Source organism: Podarcis vaucheri, assembly GCF_965113315.1.
Source record: "Podarcis vaucheri genome assembly, chromosome: Z".
Lineage (NCBI taxonomy): Eukaryota > Metazoa > Chordata > Lepidosauria > Squamata > Lacertidae > Podarcis > Podarcis vaucheri.
In genome coordinates this window covers 46,726,091-46,741,420 of record NC_138758.1, presented here as the reverse complement: position 1 = coordinate 46,741,420, position 15,330 = coordinate 46,726,091, and the positions used below count along the sequence as shown (strand labels likewise).

The 15,330-nt window shown below is 45.5% G+C and overlaps 1 protein-coding gene across 2 annotated transcripts in view; it reads left to right on the top strand.

The window, feature by feature from the left end:
* The first annotated feature begins 690 nt into the window (after positions 1 to 690).
* The window catches only part of BRINP1 (BMP/retinoic acid inducible neural specific 1), a 118,968-nt gene continuing 104,328 nt past the window's right edge, over positions 691 to 15,330 (top strand). Inside the window, exon 1 of one of the 2 annotated variants that reach the window (XM_082208881.1) lies at positions 691 to 1,153. The gene's annotated coding sequence lies outside the window, so the exon portion shown is untranslated. Of the gene's footprint in view, positions 1,154 to 4,414; positions 4,497 to 15,330 lie in introns of those variants that run through there. The other variant, XM_082208882.1, reaches the window with a different exon arrangement.

Genomic DNA, 15,330 nt, shown 5'->3' with positions numbered 1-15,330 from the left:
ACAGGGTGGTTGGACTTTAGGGGAGGGAGACAAAGACTGTACACAAAGGGAGGGAGAAAGAGGACCTAGTAAGACAAAGATAGGGAATGGAACAGGGGCAAGAGGCGGACAAGATGAGAGGAGCGAGAGAGAAGGAATAGAACAGAAAGCCAAACTGCATAGAAATGGGAACTATAGAAACACAGCGGAAAACGAAGAGAAACAGATGACCCCCCCACTCAATTTCTTGTGGTGCTTACTATATCCAGCAGGTATCTCTAATTAGTCGCTTCGCCTTCGCCCGCCCAAATCTAATCCAACGATTCGTGTCCACGGACACACCAGCCACTCTTGAAGCCCACTCCTCAATAGGCTCTAAACCTCCCCTTCCTCCTCAAAAGCGCACACCTCTCTCCCCCCCCACCCCATGCCACATCTCAAAGGGTGGGTCCCCCTATATCTCACAGGCCAGCACCCCGTCTTCTTTTTATGCCCTCCCCCACATCCCTGTTTCAAAACGCAGCCCCCGCTCCCACGTCCCAATGATAGAGGGAGTGAGAGACTTCTTAGGACTAACCCCCTTCCAGGCTCTCGGCCCCGCCCTCCTCCCTCCCTCTACCCATTCATTTTCTTCAGCCGGGCCGAGAGCTCCGCCCCTGACGGCAACGAGGCCCCGCCTTTTCCTCCAGCCTTTGCTCATTTTGGTCGCCTCCCTCCCTCTCTCCCTCCCTCCCACCTTCTCTCTCTGTGCTGCTTTTTGCGCCTTCGTTTCGCCCCCGGTGGCTGCAAACTGATCCATCAGAGGAAGGCAGGGAGGGGATTAAGGATAATAATAATCATACAGAAAGAACACAAGGAAAGAGGACTGGAGAAGGATAGGTAAAAGAAGGTGGGGGAGAGAGGGAAGGAATAACATCCGGATTTTCTTTTTCATCTATTCCCCACACCTCTTCCTTTTTGCATCTCTGCCTTTTAATGCCTGGGATCTGGGGCGAGGAGAGGGATTCTCTGTCTGAGCATGAAAAGGACTGCTAAAGCCCCAGTCTTCCTACGCCTGCAGCATCAGCGGAGAATCGCCCACTATGCGCTCTGGATCCAGAAGGGCTCGCACCACAAGTTCCTGCCGAGCCGAATGAGAAACCAGATCTCCGCCAGAGAGGGGCACTAACATCCGGTAAGGGGAAAAGGCATTTTACTATTATTATTTTGACTCTGCTCAGCCAGACAGCCACACAGACAGCCGCAACATCGGTCAGCTCGTTCTTGTGGGGTCGCCCTCTAGAACTCCCGTAGGCATTCCTCGTTATCTAGCCTCTCTATCTTGGTAGTCACTGTGGGAAACCGGACTAAAATGGTCTGATCCAGCAGCAGCGCTCTTCTTCTATGGCTGGCAGACTTCTCTTCCGAATTCTCTCTCACACTCCTTAACAGCGCTGCCTCCCCCCCACCCCACCCCGCAAAAAGAAAAAAGAAAAATCCTCCCATCGCTCCAATCTTTCCCCGGATTTCATCTTGCCTCATTCACTCAGCCAAAATCTGAGGGATTCAGTTCCCATACACGTCGCTTTGCAGTTTCGTATCCCCCTACTTAGTAAGCAAAGGGTTAAATGGTGGATGTACAAAATCGCGCAGAAACTCTGGGCTTGCGTGTGCCGGACCGCAACACAACACAGACAAGACCTGTACGTGTGTGTTCAGGTGCCTAATCGCTCACAGGCTGTATGTAGTGCAATTCCCAGACGAGATCTGTCGTGTGTCCGTGTGTATAAGTGTAAAACTCTTTCAGCTTCTACACACACCCTTGTAGAATTATTTCTGCTGGGCTGCCATGATTTGTCATGATCTCGGGTCATAATTTTTGAAGGAAACTTCCCGGCAAGGAGGGAAAGGCTAGTGTGCGTGTTTGGTGGACGTGTGTGTGTGTGTGTGTGTGTGTGTGTGTGTGTACACGTACAGCTGTTTCATGCAGTGCAATCACACATTACGCTCAGGCTGAAGTAGCACCAAAATGCATGGAAAGAGAGGGCTTGCAAAATCTCGTTGCCCCCACCGCAGCCCAGCCGCCATCCCCCCGAGATGTCTATGCCAAGATATATTGATCAGGACAGAGTCTAATAGAGTCCTGGAGGGGGGGGGAGTCCCCAAGGAGACAATGTCCTCTTTGCTTAATAGACTGCTGTGTTTGGTTTGCAGAGTGACAATCCAAGCTTTGAATTCCAGGCTATGGGGGGGGGTTACTTCCTCACCCTGCCCCACTGGTATGTGGGGAGACTAGGTAGGAATTGTGTTAAAATTGGATGTGGGGAGAATGGTCTGTCTGTGTGGCTGTTCACGGTGGGAAGCAGAATGCTGGACTAGCTGGATGTTGAGGTCTGATTCAGTGGGTCTCTTCTTATCTATTTATTTATGCACTGGAACAGCAGGGTGCCATGCATGCATGGGGAAGGAGTCTCTAAGGGGAGCGCTCCAGGATGGGAGGGGGCACCTTAGGAAGTGGAAGCAAGCTGAAAGCTAAACTTCAGCTTTGCCAGCCTTTTAAATAATTTATGCAGCATGGATGGAGACTGTGCCATTCCTCCATTCTCTGGAGGGTCATAGAATATATATTCAGGGGTTTAATGGGAAGGTGGTCCGTCGTGGTAGTGGTGGTGCGGTGAAGTATGTACACACACACACACACACACACACACACCTCTCTCTCTGTGGAGAGAGGCTCAGTGCTACTTCTGATGCATAAGCCATAGTATAATGAGAAGGCTATTGACAAACCACTCCAGTATAAAGATTCGCTACCCCCAAATCACAGCTGTAGGGGAAAGGATGGGGGATGGAGCGTGTCCCACCCAGAGGAGAGAAATCTTTTCTTAATAGGAGTTAAGCTGGTCTGAGAAGAGTTACAGAGAGGTAAGCTGATGGTGCAAAGGAAGAAGAGATTAGCAAGAACTCTGGAGGGTTGCAGGGAGTGCTATTTCTGGGTAGATTCAAGCATCCTTCCCACTGCTGATGGTCCTATACACCAATTTACCGTGCCTGCTTCCCTCTCTCTCACAGGACTATCTTTTATACACATGCACACATGCATGGACTGATACTAATGAGTGTGTGTGTGTGTGCGCGCGCGCGTGCACACACACACACACACAGGCAGTACATTTATTCACAGAGGTCGTCTTCTTTTGGTCTCACACAACACATGAATTGGTGCTTGTCTCCCTTTCATAACACATAGCTGGTGTCTCTCTCTGACTTGCACAGGCACACACCACTGGTGGCCTACTCTGGCATGCATGGACACACGCACACACACATTTGTATTACGCACACACACTTTGCCATCAAACCTTTTCTTTTATATGCACACAGATACACATGCCACTTGGTCACGTAGATTTTGCCTGCTACTCACAAGCATGCTAAGGTATTGCAGACAGCTTCTCTCTGTATTTCAAATGTGCATGTGTGTGCGTGCACGCACACACACACACACACACACACACAGACTTTATTGTTTTGCATTATGGTTGCTTGCACACAAAGTTTCACCATGTCCCCCTTCCATTTCCATAAACTGTCCAAAGAAAGCTCTGCTCTGCTCTCCTCTCCTCTGCTCTCCTCTCCCATAAAATACCTATTTTATACTGATGCACATGTATCCAGTGCTTCTTTCCTGTGGGGACGCAGGGGTACACATACCCCTAAACATTTTTTTGAATCTTTGTACTTTTGTCTACTTACTGTATTTATTTTCCCCAATTTGAACTATAAAATGGTGATTTTCTTGAGTGAAAATGAGAGTATCCCTAAACGTGTGTTTTTTTAATGAAAAAAAAAGCACGGCATGTATCCCCACCCGGTTTCCTTCCATGCACAGACAGTCCCAGTTGCACACAACTTGCATGCACCCTTAGGCTTCATCCTGCACTCAGTCGCACGCAGGTTCCCCTTCTCATCTCTTGCACACCCAAAACTTCCACACTGTGTGGTTGCACATACAAATAACAATAGCCAAACAAGAGAGATCTGTCTTCACTTCCCCACACACCACGCATGCAAACAAGAACACATGCAGCAGACACATACACACAATTCTTTGGGAGGGTGTGACATTCTCCCTCTCCTGATTGGGTATCCCTTACTCTCAGCCCTGAACTGATATGCACAGTCATTCATCCACATACACAGACATCATTGCCAGGGACTTTGTGGCAAGCTCTGCCCCTCTTGTCTGTACAGATCAAATCTTAAGAAGTGAATAGATATGCTTTCACCTCTCGCATCCCTTACTACTAGCAGGATGCACTGTCCGTGTTTTCCTCCAGCCATTGATGGGGGTGGGGTGGGGGGTTATCCATCACTAGAGCTCCTTAATCACTCAGCAGAAAATGCTTTGCACACATTTTCCCTCATCTTCCTTTTACTGCACTTTTCATGTCCTCAGGACTCTGCAGTTCCTTCATTTTGAAAAAAAGGCAAGAAAACAGGATCCTGCAAAAGAGGGGAGGGTGCTTATCTCTCGGGTAAGCTGGGATACACAGGATTGGGATATGTAACCTTGGAGTGTTGTAAGGGTGGTGGACGAGAAAGGATCTTGTGTATGGTCCTGTGAGCCTAGCAAGTGAGTGTTGGAGTGTGTGAGGAAGCCTGTGAGACAGCTGTGTTTGCACTTTTGAAAATGTGTGCAACAGAGCATGGCTGTTTGCCAGTGTGCTCCATGCTCACGAGACACATGGGATCGTACCTTCATTTTAACTGGTTCCAGAAATAGGGTAGGGTGCATGTCCAGAGGTACTGAGGCATCTGCATGGGGGGGGGGGTTGAAGAAGGGCTATTGCTGTGAGAACATGTGTGTGAGTAAGAGGCTGCAATGTGAGTGCATCTGTGAGGGTGAAGGAGGTTGTGCGAGAAGATCAGTTCTAATGCATTCATGTTCATGTGTTTGGGGTATGAAAAAAGGCAAAGCTTTTTTTTCTAGGGCAGCATCTGGGAGCAAAGGCAACAATGGTGGGTGAACATTGAGCATGTGCATTTGTGGGTGTTGATACCACTGCTTATAGAAGGGAACCAGTGGGGGATATAAGGGGTTGGTGTGTACGAGTGGCACCATGGATGGGTTTGCAATATGGATGATGCACATTCCCCGGAAAATGCCCGAGTCTCCCTAGTGATATCAGAACCAACACTTCCTTTCTTGCATAGCTCAACCCTCACTGGCAGCAAGACAATTGTACTAAATTAAAATGCTCCCAAGTTTATCCCACTTCTCTTTCCAGGGCCTAGTTAAGAGACTGTATAATCCCCTTAAGGCAGCATTTAATAGGGCCAGACAACTGCCCTGAGGAAATGTCTTATTTTGCAGTGATTGCTGCAGGGAGAAAAAGCTAGTCCCCCAAGAGAGGACAGCTGAGAATGGGCTTTGCTTTGACTCCCCTGCCCCTGGGGTCCCACTGTATATCCTACCCCCTTCCTTCCCCAACAATTTCATATTTAAGAACTTGGAAATATTTGTGGCATCAGCTATACAAAGTCAGGTTCTCTCTTTTTTTTGATAAGCACATTTGCAGGTGTTTAGGATTAACATTAGGGGGTGAGCTGGGAAGGTGGGAAAACTGTCATAATAATTAAGCTGAATTAGGGAACCATCTCTGCCTGTGAAATAGTGTGTTATGTGTGTGTGTGTGAGAGAGAGAGAGAGAGTGAGTGTGTGGGGGAGACTCACGTCTGAATGTCGCTTTTTAACATGCATCTCAAAATCTGTTCTGCTGTCAGACTCAGTGTGGGTTGTTTAGGTATATCACGATGCAAAGCAAGAAGGGTTGTTTGTGTAGTGGGAGGGAAATCTCAGGGGATGACAGAATAATCTTAAAATGTCTTGGTAAAGCGGGGACAAGGATGAAGGAAGGGGGTAAATTGGAAAAAGAGAGAGGATGCAGAAATGACAAATAAAAGAGCATTTGAATCTTGATATGTTAAGGTTGTCAGGGGAAGGGCATGAACATGTTTCAAACATGTGGTTTTATACATGGGAAGCTTTGATGAAATGCAGGTATATTTAAGTACCTTTCAGGCAACACAACCAAATCACCCTTGTCTGTTCTCCTTGTCTCTAGAAAAACTCATCCCAGGAAGACACTGTGTCTCCCAGAAGGGGGAGCTCTGACACCATTTCTGGGGCCCGCCTATAGATTTGCGGATGCCAGCTGTATACCAGAGCAATTTAAATTCCTATTTGGTTTAGATCTTCCGAACACAGAGAGAGAGAGGGAGGGAGAGAGGGAGACAGACAGACAGACAGACAGACAGACAGACAGAGAGACTGGTAATGGCTAAGCACCCTTGCATAATCTAGGGTTGCCATATATTTTCTTTAGGATTCTCAAAGAAAAGCCCAACAATTTTGTCCCCTCTCCCCAAAAAAGCTCAATAACTTTTATGCCCAGATTTTCACTTTGGCAACCTTACCTAAACCACTTTTACCAACCATAACCCCGTTGTATCAAATCAATGGTCCAACTAGTCCAGTACCCTGTTCCCTATACGAGCCAATTAGATGCCTTCAGGAAGAATTAAAAACTAACAGGCAGGGCATGTGGGGGAAACCACTTCCTCCAACTGTTTTTCCTGCAGTACCAGATGTTTTGAGGTAGACTGCCTCTGAAGCTGAAGGTTCCACTTAGCCTTCAGGGGGATAGCCTTCAGTAGACCTTATCCTCCATGGATTTGCCCAAGACTCCCCCTTTTAATGAAGTCTAAGTTTGCAGCTGAAACCACATCTTGTAGCAGTGAATTCCATAAGCAAACTAGACATTGTGTGAACAAGGACTTTAAAAAAAAAAAAGAACAGAAGAGGAAGCTTCATTTGTGTGGTAGTATAGACTTAGTGATGGTCTGTGTGAAGCTTGTTCCTCCCCAAAGCTGCCTAACTGAGGTGCCAGGCTTGGGAAAGTATGGAGGTTCCAGCAGTGTCCCATAGCCCTTGTGCCTTCTTCCCACATGCCAGGCCCTCCTTCCCAAAGGGTTTGGGAAGGCAGTGAGAGAGCTCTTGTGCCTTGTTCACAATGCCTGTCACATTTACCCGGCCCTTGTGCCCACCCTCCACCATAAATACAGTGCTGTCTATACTGTTCCACAGCCAAGATGGCCCTGAAAGTGTCCCAAAGCACTCTCAAATTACTCCCCAAAGCCTAGCACCTCAGGCATCAAGTTATGGGAAGGCAGTAATAGGGCTCTGGCCACATCCCAGAATCCTCCCACCTCCTTCCCCAAACCCTGCACCTTGGAACCCTCCCCCTTCCTTCCCAAAGTGTGGCATGTCCTAGAGCCCTTGTGTCTCCTTCCCAAAGGACAGTGCCTCAGTTACTAGGCTTTAGGAAGTCAGTGAGGTGGCTCCAGCAGCAGATACAGACATTGGCAATATGGTACCCTGGACGAGGACAAAAATAATCTCCTAAAGATTAGGCTTTTGGCAATGATGTCCAGCACCTCAAAGCTGCTGTGCCGCATTTCTGAAGCCTAGCACCTCAGTTATCCGGCTCTTGTGCCTCCCTCCCAGTATTTCTTATTTTCACAATAATTCATTGCTCTGCCCTAAAGACATGCTGTCAGCTGCAAAGCCTGGCACCCCTAAGCCCCACCGCCTCCTTCCCAAAACTCAGAGTCTCATTTCCATCCCAGAACCCCTGAACCTCCTTCCCAAAGCCCCATGCCTCTATTACCCTGCTCTGGGAAGAGAGTGAAATGGCTCTGGCAGTGTCCCAGAGCCCTCTTGCCTCCTTCCCCAAGCCTGCTGCCCCAGAGCCCTCCTTCCCGAAGCAGACTTCGGAGCCCTTGCAGCTCCTGCCCAAAGCCCAGGACCTCAAGATAATATCTGGTGCCCTCCCTAAATGTTTCTTATTTTCACAATAATTCCTTGCATCACCACAAAGTCCACAGCGAGCCTGGCACCTCAAAGCTCACACACCTCCATGCCAAAATGTGGTGCCTCAGTTACCCAGGTCACAAATCCCAGCATCTCAGTTACTGGGCTGAGGGAAGGTAATGAGATGGCTCTGGCAGCAGGGGTGGACTTCGGTAATACGGCACCGTAATCAAGGACAAAAAAATTCACCACCCTATATACTGCACTGTGCAATGAAACCTGGCACCTCAAAACCCTGGAGTCTCCTTCCCAAAGCCCACTGCCTTAGCCTGGCACCTCCTTACCCCCAAAATATTTCTTATTTTCACAATAATTCCTTTCACCACCCTAAAGATGGCACTGCTGGCAGCGAAGCACTCTTCCTTCCCAAAGCCCACTGCCACAGAGCCCTGTGCCTTCTTCCCAAAGCCTGGCACCTCAGCTGCATCCCAGAGCTCTTACACATCCTTCTCCAAGCCTATCACCTTAATTACCCAGCTTTGGAAAGGCACTGATATGGCTCTGGCCAAGAGCCCTTGTGCCTCCTTCTCAAAGCCTGGCACCTTGCTTACTGGGCTTTGGGAAGACGGCTCCTGAAAGTGGTGTGGTGTGAGGGTTTTGGGGTACGATCAGAGCCCTTCCACTCCCTCCCCAAAGCCTGGTAAGTGAGGCAAACCCTCTGGGTCCACAAGTGGAGGAAAGTAAATAAATTGAGAGTGGAGAACTGTAGGTTTCCCTGGACCTCTGTTTATTTATTTATTTCCCCTCTCACATAAGGTCACAATCGCCTGCCTCTAATCTCTCTCTCTCTTTTTAATTGAAAAAAGCAAATCCTCTTTGTCACTATTAAATGCAATGTTCAAATCAGGATGAGGAAGAGTTAGGGTTGAGGGTGCTGATGAAACCCCCACCCCACTCAATTTATTTCCACTAAATTGAGTTAAATTATCTTCTCCCTGTACTCTTCTAAAAAAAAAGCTGCTGGGGGGCATGCTAAAAGAGGGGTGAGAAAATTCTGGCCCTGGAAGGGGATGCAATATGGCCCTCCAGACCTTTCTTTCTGGCCCTCAGAACTCTCCCTGGCCACGCCCATCACTGGACCCTGTTGAAATGTGGCTTTGAACTCTGATAATGCCTTTTACATGTTTGGATGGAGGCTATGAGCATTTTCTCACTTGGTTTCCATAATGCAATGTGCTCAGCATGCATCATGTATCTTAGGTGGGTATACCAGACTGGAGAGAAGTGTCCTATTTTACCTCACCTTTGGCATACCATAAGTGCTGACATAGAGGAGCACTCTGTGATCACAGTGACAAACAGGATGTTCATGGGAAGCCCACAAACACGACTTGAGCACACGAGCAGTTTCTTCACCTGCAATTCCTAGCAACTAATGTTGCTGCAGACAGTGAAAGTGCAGCATAGCTGCCATGGGCAGTAGTCATCAATACCCTTGTTCTCCTGGAATGTTTCTAACCCTTTTTTAAAATCATGTGAGCTGGTGGCTACTACCACATTAGGCAGAATGAAGTAGTTGCCTCAGGCAGCTACTGCCTGAAAACAGGAATTGCTCCAGACATTTTGTTGCCTGAGGAAAAAGACAAGATGGCGCCACTCTCACAATCCTATGTACAGAAGCTGGGCAATTGAATCTTCCTTCAACACTGGTGATAGGGCAGTGTCCTGAGGGTGGAAAGCACAGCGTACACTGCTACCCCCTAAACATCTGTATTTATTTGCTTTTACATCTTTGTTTTTATATTCCACCTTTGCTCCCAGGTGCTCAAGGGAGCATACATGGCTCTCCCCCTCTCCATGCCATGAAGTAATTCAGGGTGAGAGATGGTGTCTAGGCCCCCAAGATCACCCAGAGAGCTTAATGGCTGACTGGAGATTTGAACCCCTGTCCCCCAGGCCCCAACGACTTAACCACTTCTCCACACTGGCAGTCATCTTACTCTAACAATAGGGCCGGCCCTGTGTGCAACAACAGCAAACTGTCAGCTGTTTAATTGATTGTTGCTGTGGTTTACTCCCAGGGAGGGCACTTGTCTCAGATACTGTGCGCTAGGGATGGGAAATTCGATTCAGTTTGTGTTTCAAGCAACCCCCTGGAATCTGCACTTTCCAAAGCAATATGCAGACTGAAATGCAGCAAATCTGTTGAAACTTGCACTTTCCCAAATTGTGCTCCAGCCAATTAATGTGTACAAGAATGCATATTTGAGGGTAAAAGTGTGAATGAAGAAAGATGCCTATATTTGTGAAAATAATATGCAAAAAATACATTATATTACGAAAAGCTGCTTCGTTAAGCAGTGTATTATTAGGAGAATTTCACTAAAATGCTCATCAGCTTTTATGAGGCTTTTTATTATTATTCATTTACTGCAAACCAAAGTGGGAAAGGGGGCAACAGAATTTAAGATTGGGAAAATGAGAGATTTAAAGGTTTGCCCATTCCTACCATGAACCTTTGGGTGGGGACTGCGAAGACTGAGTGGGGAGGGAAATATAATTTCCTGATTCGTCTCAGGCAGCGAAATATCTTAGACCAGCCCTCAGCACCCTCCCCCACAAATGTTGGTTTGGCACAGCTTCATTTGCCTTTTCAGTGCCAGCTTAAAACTGTTTTAATGGATGTTTTCCTGCCCCTGTTGTGCATTTAATGGATGTTTTCTTGCTCCTGTTGGTTGCCTGTCGCTGCCTGTCTTAATTGTGAGAGTTAGCTTTTGTATTGCCTTTTCAGAAAATTGTTTTGGATTTCTGTGTTCATGTTGTATTCCATATTGCAAGCCGTGCAAATTGAACTACAAAATGTGGCTGGCTGGGGAAACCATTTACTTGCCTGCTAAGAGGATAGTATTTCATGGCAAGCTATTCATGGCTTCCCATGCACTTGATCTGGAAGCTGCAATTTGTGCAGAACGCTGCAGCATGAATGCTGATGGGAGTGAGGTCTTGTCTGCACCTGTGCTCTGAGGTCTGCAGTGTTTGCCAATTTGCTACCAGGCCAAGTTCAAGGTGTTAGTACTAGAATATGTTTTTACTTGTTGAGCACAAGAGTAGAGGAGATGGCTGAAGCACCTGGCGCCCCATTTCCCCCCAAAAAACTTAGCTCCTTTCCTTTGATCACCATACGGCTTGGACCATCGTATTGTATTTATTTTTGCCATTATGCCTTTAGAAGACATCTGGAGGCAGCCTTGTATAGGGAAGTTTTAAAATGTTTAATGTTTTATTATGTTTTCATATATGTTGGAAGCTGCCCAGAGTGGCTGGGGCAACCCAGTCAGATGGGTGGGGTATAAATAATAAAATAATTATTGTTGTTGTTTGAGGGTATGGGGTGTTTCCCCCCAGTGCACATGTGCTGTGGAAGGCAAGGGGCTCTGCAACCTCCTTTTTGCTCTTCAAAATATGGCAACACTACTTTTAAGCACCATGGTGCTTGACAAAGAGTGTGGCCTCAGCACTATCTTGCTGCATTTGCGTGGAAAACACAAGCTATCCTCTTCTTAGCAGGCTAGGAAGTCAAAGGATCAAGCAGTCCAATATGATCCAGTGCGGCCATGGAGGAAGGAAAGTAGCCAACATGAAAGTGAAATAGGCTGTTAGGGAAGGGGTTGAACAATCTATCCTTCTTCCAAACCTCATCTGCCTGTACAGTGGTGCCTCGCAAGACAAAAATAATTCGTTCCGCAAGTCTTTTCGTCTTGCGATGTTTTTCGTCTTGCGAAGCACGGTCCGTCGCAACTGCGCCTCTTCAAGCGGCTTTAAGAAAAAAGTGCAAGACGTTTTCATCTTGCGAAGCAAGCCCATAGGGAAATTCGTCTAGCGAAGCAACGCAAAACCGAAAAACCCTTTCGTCTAGCGAGTTTTTTGTCTTGCGAGGCATTCGTCTTGCGGGGCACCACTGTATTGAATTCCTTCCCACCCGTGGCCAACTGGCAAGCTGTTAAATGCAATGATGGGGGCAGAAAGTCGAAATAATTTTAATCTGTTTTAGTATTTTAATTTTTGTATGTTTTAAAGTAGGATTGTACATTCTTATTGATTTTACTGTTTTATTTTTTGTAAACTGCTTTGAGGTTTTTTTGTTTGTTTTTAAACTATCCAGTGATATGTTTATAATGTAGTGCAATAATTAGTATAATATAATAATATTATATCCTACTATTTCTGTAATGAACTCAACTTACAGGTACTTTATAATAAATAATAAATAAAATCTTTATTGCGGTCCAAAGACCCATCAAACAATTTCAGAGCAAAATACAGTTAAGACAGCCAACCACAAAAGAGGGAGGAACCAAGGTGGTCGTTTTGTTTTGTCTCAAGCATGAGGATCCTTGTTTCTTTTAACTTCCAAGAGGAACTATGCCACGGCCACTGTAATATCATTAGGCCTGTCATCCAAAAGATATTTAATATGGGAGGCTTCAAATTTTCCCAGCAGATTTGCCAGTAAGGATTTGATCAGTTGGCTCATTGCTTGCTCATACTGCCCACAATGCAGTAAAATATGCTTCATGTAACCGACGTCCTGAGAACATAAGCAAAGCCTATTCTGATAAGGGATGCCTCTCGGTCTACCATTTAGCATTTCTGATGGAAATACATTTAGTCTGGCTTTGGTAAACAAACGCTGATAGGTTGGTACAGACAGGTTCCTAAGATATGAGGGTATCTGAAAATCGTACCCATATTGGATTCCTGCTGCTACCGGGCCACAAATTACATGGGATCAAGATCGCAGGTCGCTATGTGAAATGTCCCAAAGCCTTTGCCTAAGGGAACTTACTTTATAAGGTTCACTGACTACCCATTTCTTTCTGGGCTGTTTTTGACTTTTAAAGCCTTATACATCTAGGGACTATTTCCTCCAGGAACCCTGCATGAACCCTGAAACCCTTCCCCATGTACTACCACACTGGTGGAGGTCTGGAGCATAATGAGGAGAGAATGGGTCTTCTCTATATCATTTTTCCATTTATCAGATCAGGGCAAAGTTTGGTAATCCTTGATAGCATGGCTCCCTGAGTGAGCCCAAAATTTGGTTCCCCCCAAATGAGCCTTCTCAATCATGGAACTTCTCAGTTTTGTACTTCCTCGGCTTTGGTGCCCTGTGTGAGAGAACTACCCTACCACCCTAAGCTGGTGCTGATCAGATGCTTTTGCCAGAGAGGTCCACTTGGCAGCAACCTTGCCATCATTTTGGCACCAGGCTAAGAGATTCTTTTTACTTTCCCAGGTATTTAAGTAGCACCAATTATCTTTTAAAGGGCTGATAAATTTATTTTGAATTATGCCATTTTATCGTATTTTTCTTTACTTTTTATATTGCCCTGGGACTTTTATTCTTTCTTTTGTCAAATAATATTTATTAGTTTTGCAAATTTTTAACAAATCAGTACCAAATTACATTATATTTAATACATTTTTTCCAAAAATTGACTTCCTGCTCTTCATCCTAGATTCTTCCCAACTTTTTCCCATAGCTGCTTAATTTTACATATTTATCTCTAATTCACATTTCATTCCTTATCTTTAATTTACAATTTTTTATTTTTTTCCTTCCCCATTATCCATCATCTGTCGATTTATCAATTCCTGCTCGTATATTTACATAACAATAACATATCCCCTTAAAGAACAAAAGAGATTATACATCCACTTTAAATCATTACTTATAATTTTATATTAATTTTTCTTTCTTTTCTTCTTGCGTGTGCTGCCATCTGTGTCTATCTTCTCCTCCGTCCTTCACCTTTCGGTAGTTGCCCATCTTCACTTTTCCAATCTACACTCCTCACAGCCAGTGTCCATTTCCTATCCAGTTCCATATTTTGCAATTCATGTTGTCTCCACAGCGTTTGCATTCTATTATCCGTTGTAAGATTATTTCTCAAGATTATTTCTCAAGGACAGCCATCTGGTATTAACTCTAAGCAAGAAGGGTTCTTTTTATACAGCCCTACACACATCATCGCAGAAACTGGCCCACAAAGACCATTGGGGAGGAAGACCATTATTCCCTGAAAACTTTAAAATACTAGCAAGATCCCCTCCCCTCCACCATTGCTTCGCCAGTTTCACAATCAGCTATATTTCCAAACGTAGTTCTAAGTCTCTCTTGCTTTTGAAAAAGCAATCATCTCCAACAACTCAAACCTGTGGTCTTTATTTCCAATTTCTCCTTTTCCTTTTTTTCTCCTCAGTCAGGGTGAGGGTGGGTAATATCTCTTGATAGTGAGTGTGTGCCACCCGCACAACACAACACAACACAACACAACACAACACAACACAACACACACACAGTGTTCTTTTCACATACCCCTTTCCAACACAATTCCAAATTTATTGCAGTCAGTTCCAATATTCCAAACTAAATTATATCTTCATTCTGGAGGGGTGTGTGTAATCATCCCTTGACACAAAGAAAAAAAATATATAAATCTCTTCCCCTCTTCCTTCACTTCACAAGCTTTGCACACGCAATTTCCTCATAACTCATTCTATATTTATTCTCTTTTACTTAAATACAGCCAGGTATATCAAGCTAAGGTTAGTGTAAACTCTAGGGTCCTCTTTTGTAAGCATTTATTCCAGTAAGGCTGGAGGGTAACCACAAAGACAAGGAACCTTAAAAACACAGAGAGCTACCCTTCTCCTCTTCCAATTCTCAACTTCATCACCAACCTTGGTTCCAGCAGCCAAATTTGTCAGCAGCTTGTTCTCCACATCTTCTCCACATCTTTAACTTAGTTCCAATTAGCCAAACTGAGAAGGGAATCTGCACCTGCCATGGCAGATATGGAGGCTGGCTCACGGGCAGAGAGCTTGAAGACCCAGTGCCATTCTTTTCCAGCCTGTTTTGGAGCCTTCTTGCTTCAGCAACGGCAGGATCCAGATCCATGGTAATCCGAATTGTCTCAGGGAGCTTCAGGGGGCATCTCAGCCACAGCGGCACCCCCCCCTCCATCAGAACCTTTCCCGATTACGGGAAAGCAGCCTCCATGGCTGAAAACAGAAACAAAATTCAGACTTTTCTTCTTCTTTAAGGGGGAACGGCTTATTTCCATCGCACAAATAAGTCAATCAATCTCCAAATGGCACATAGAAGTCTTAACATTGGAACAAAGAAGCAATTCAGTTGGAAATGATGGGATCTTTTCTTTGTTTTGTAGTTTTCATCTTCCAGCCAATTAAGTTCTCTGGGTGGCTTTTAACAATAAGCCGGGGCAGGGAACTTTTTCTCTTTTTTCAGCTCAAGGGCTGTGTTTATTGGGGGGGGGAGGCCTTTGGGTGCCACAGACCAGTGGAAATCAGGGTCAAATGCAAAAGCAGTTGGAATAATGGGATTGGCTTTTATTTTTGTAACTAATATACTGTTATACGGCTGTTGTAAAGGCAACATGGATCAAGTTTTTGGGAAGTAACTTGAACAACCA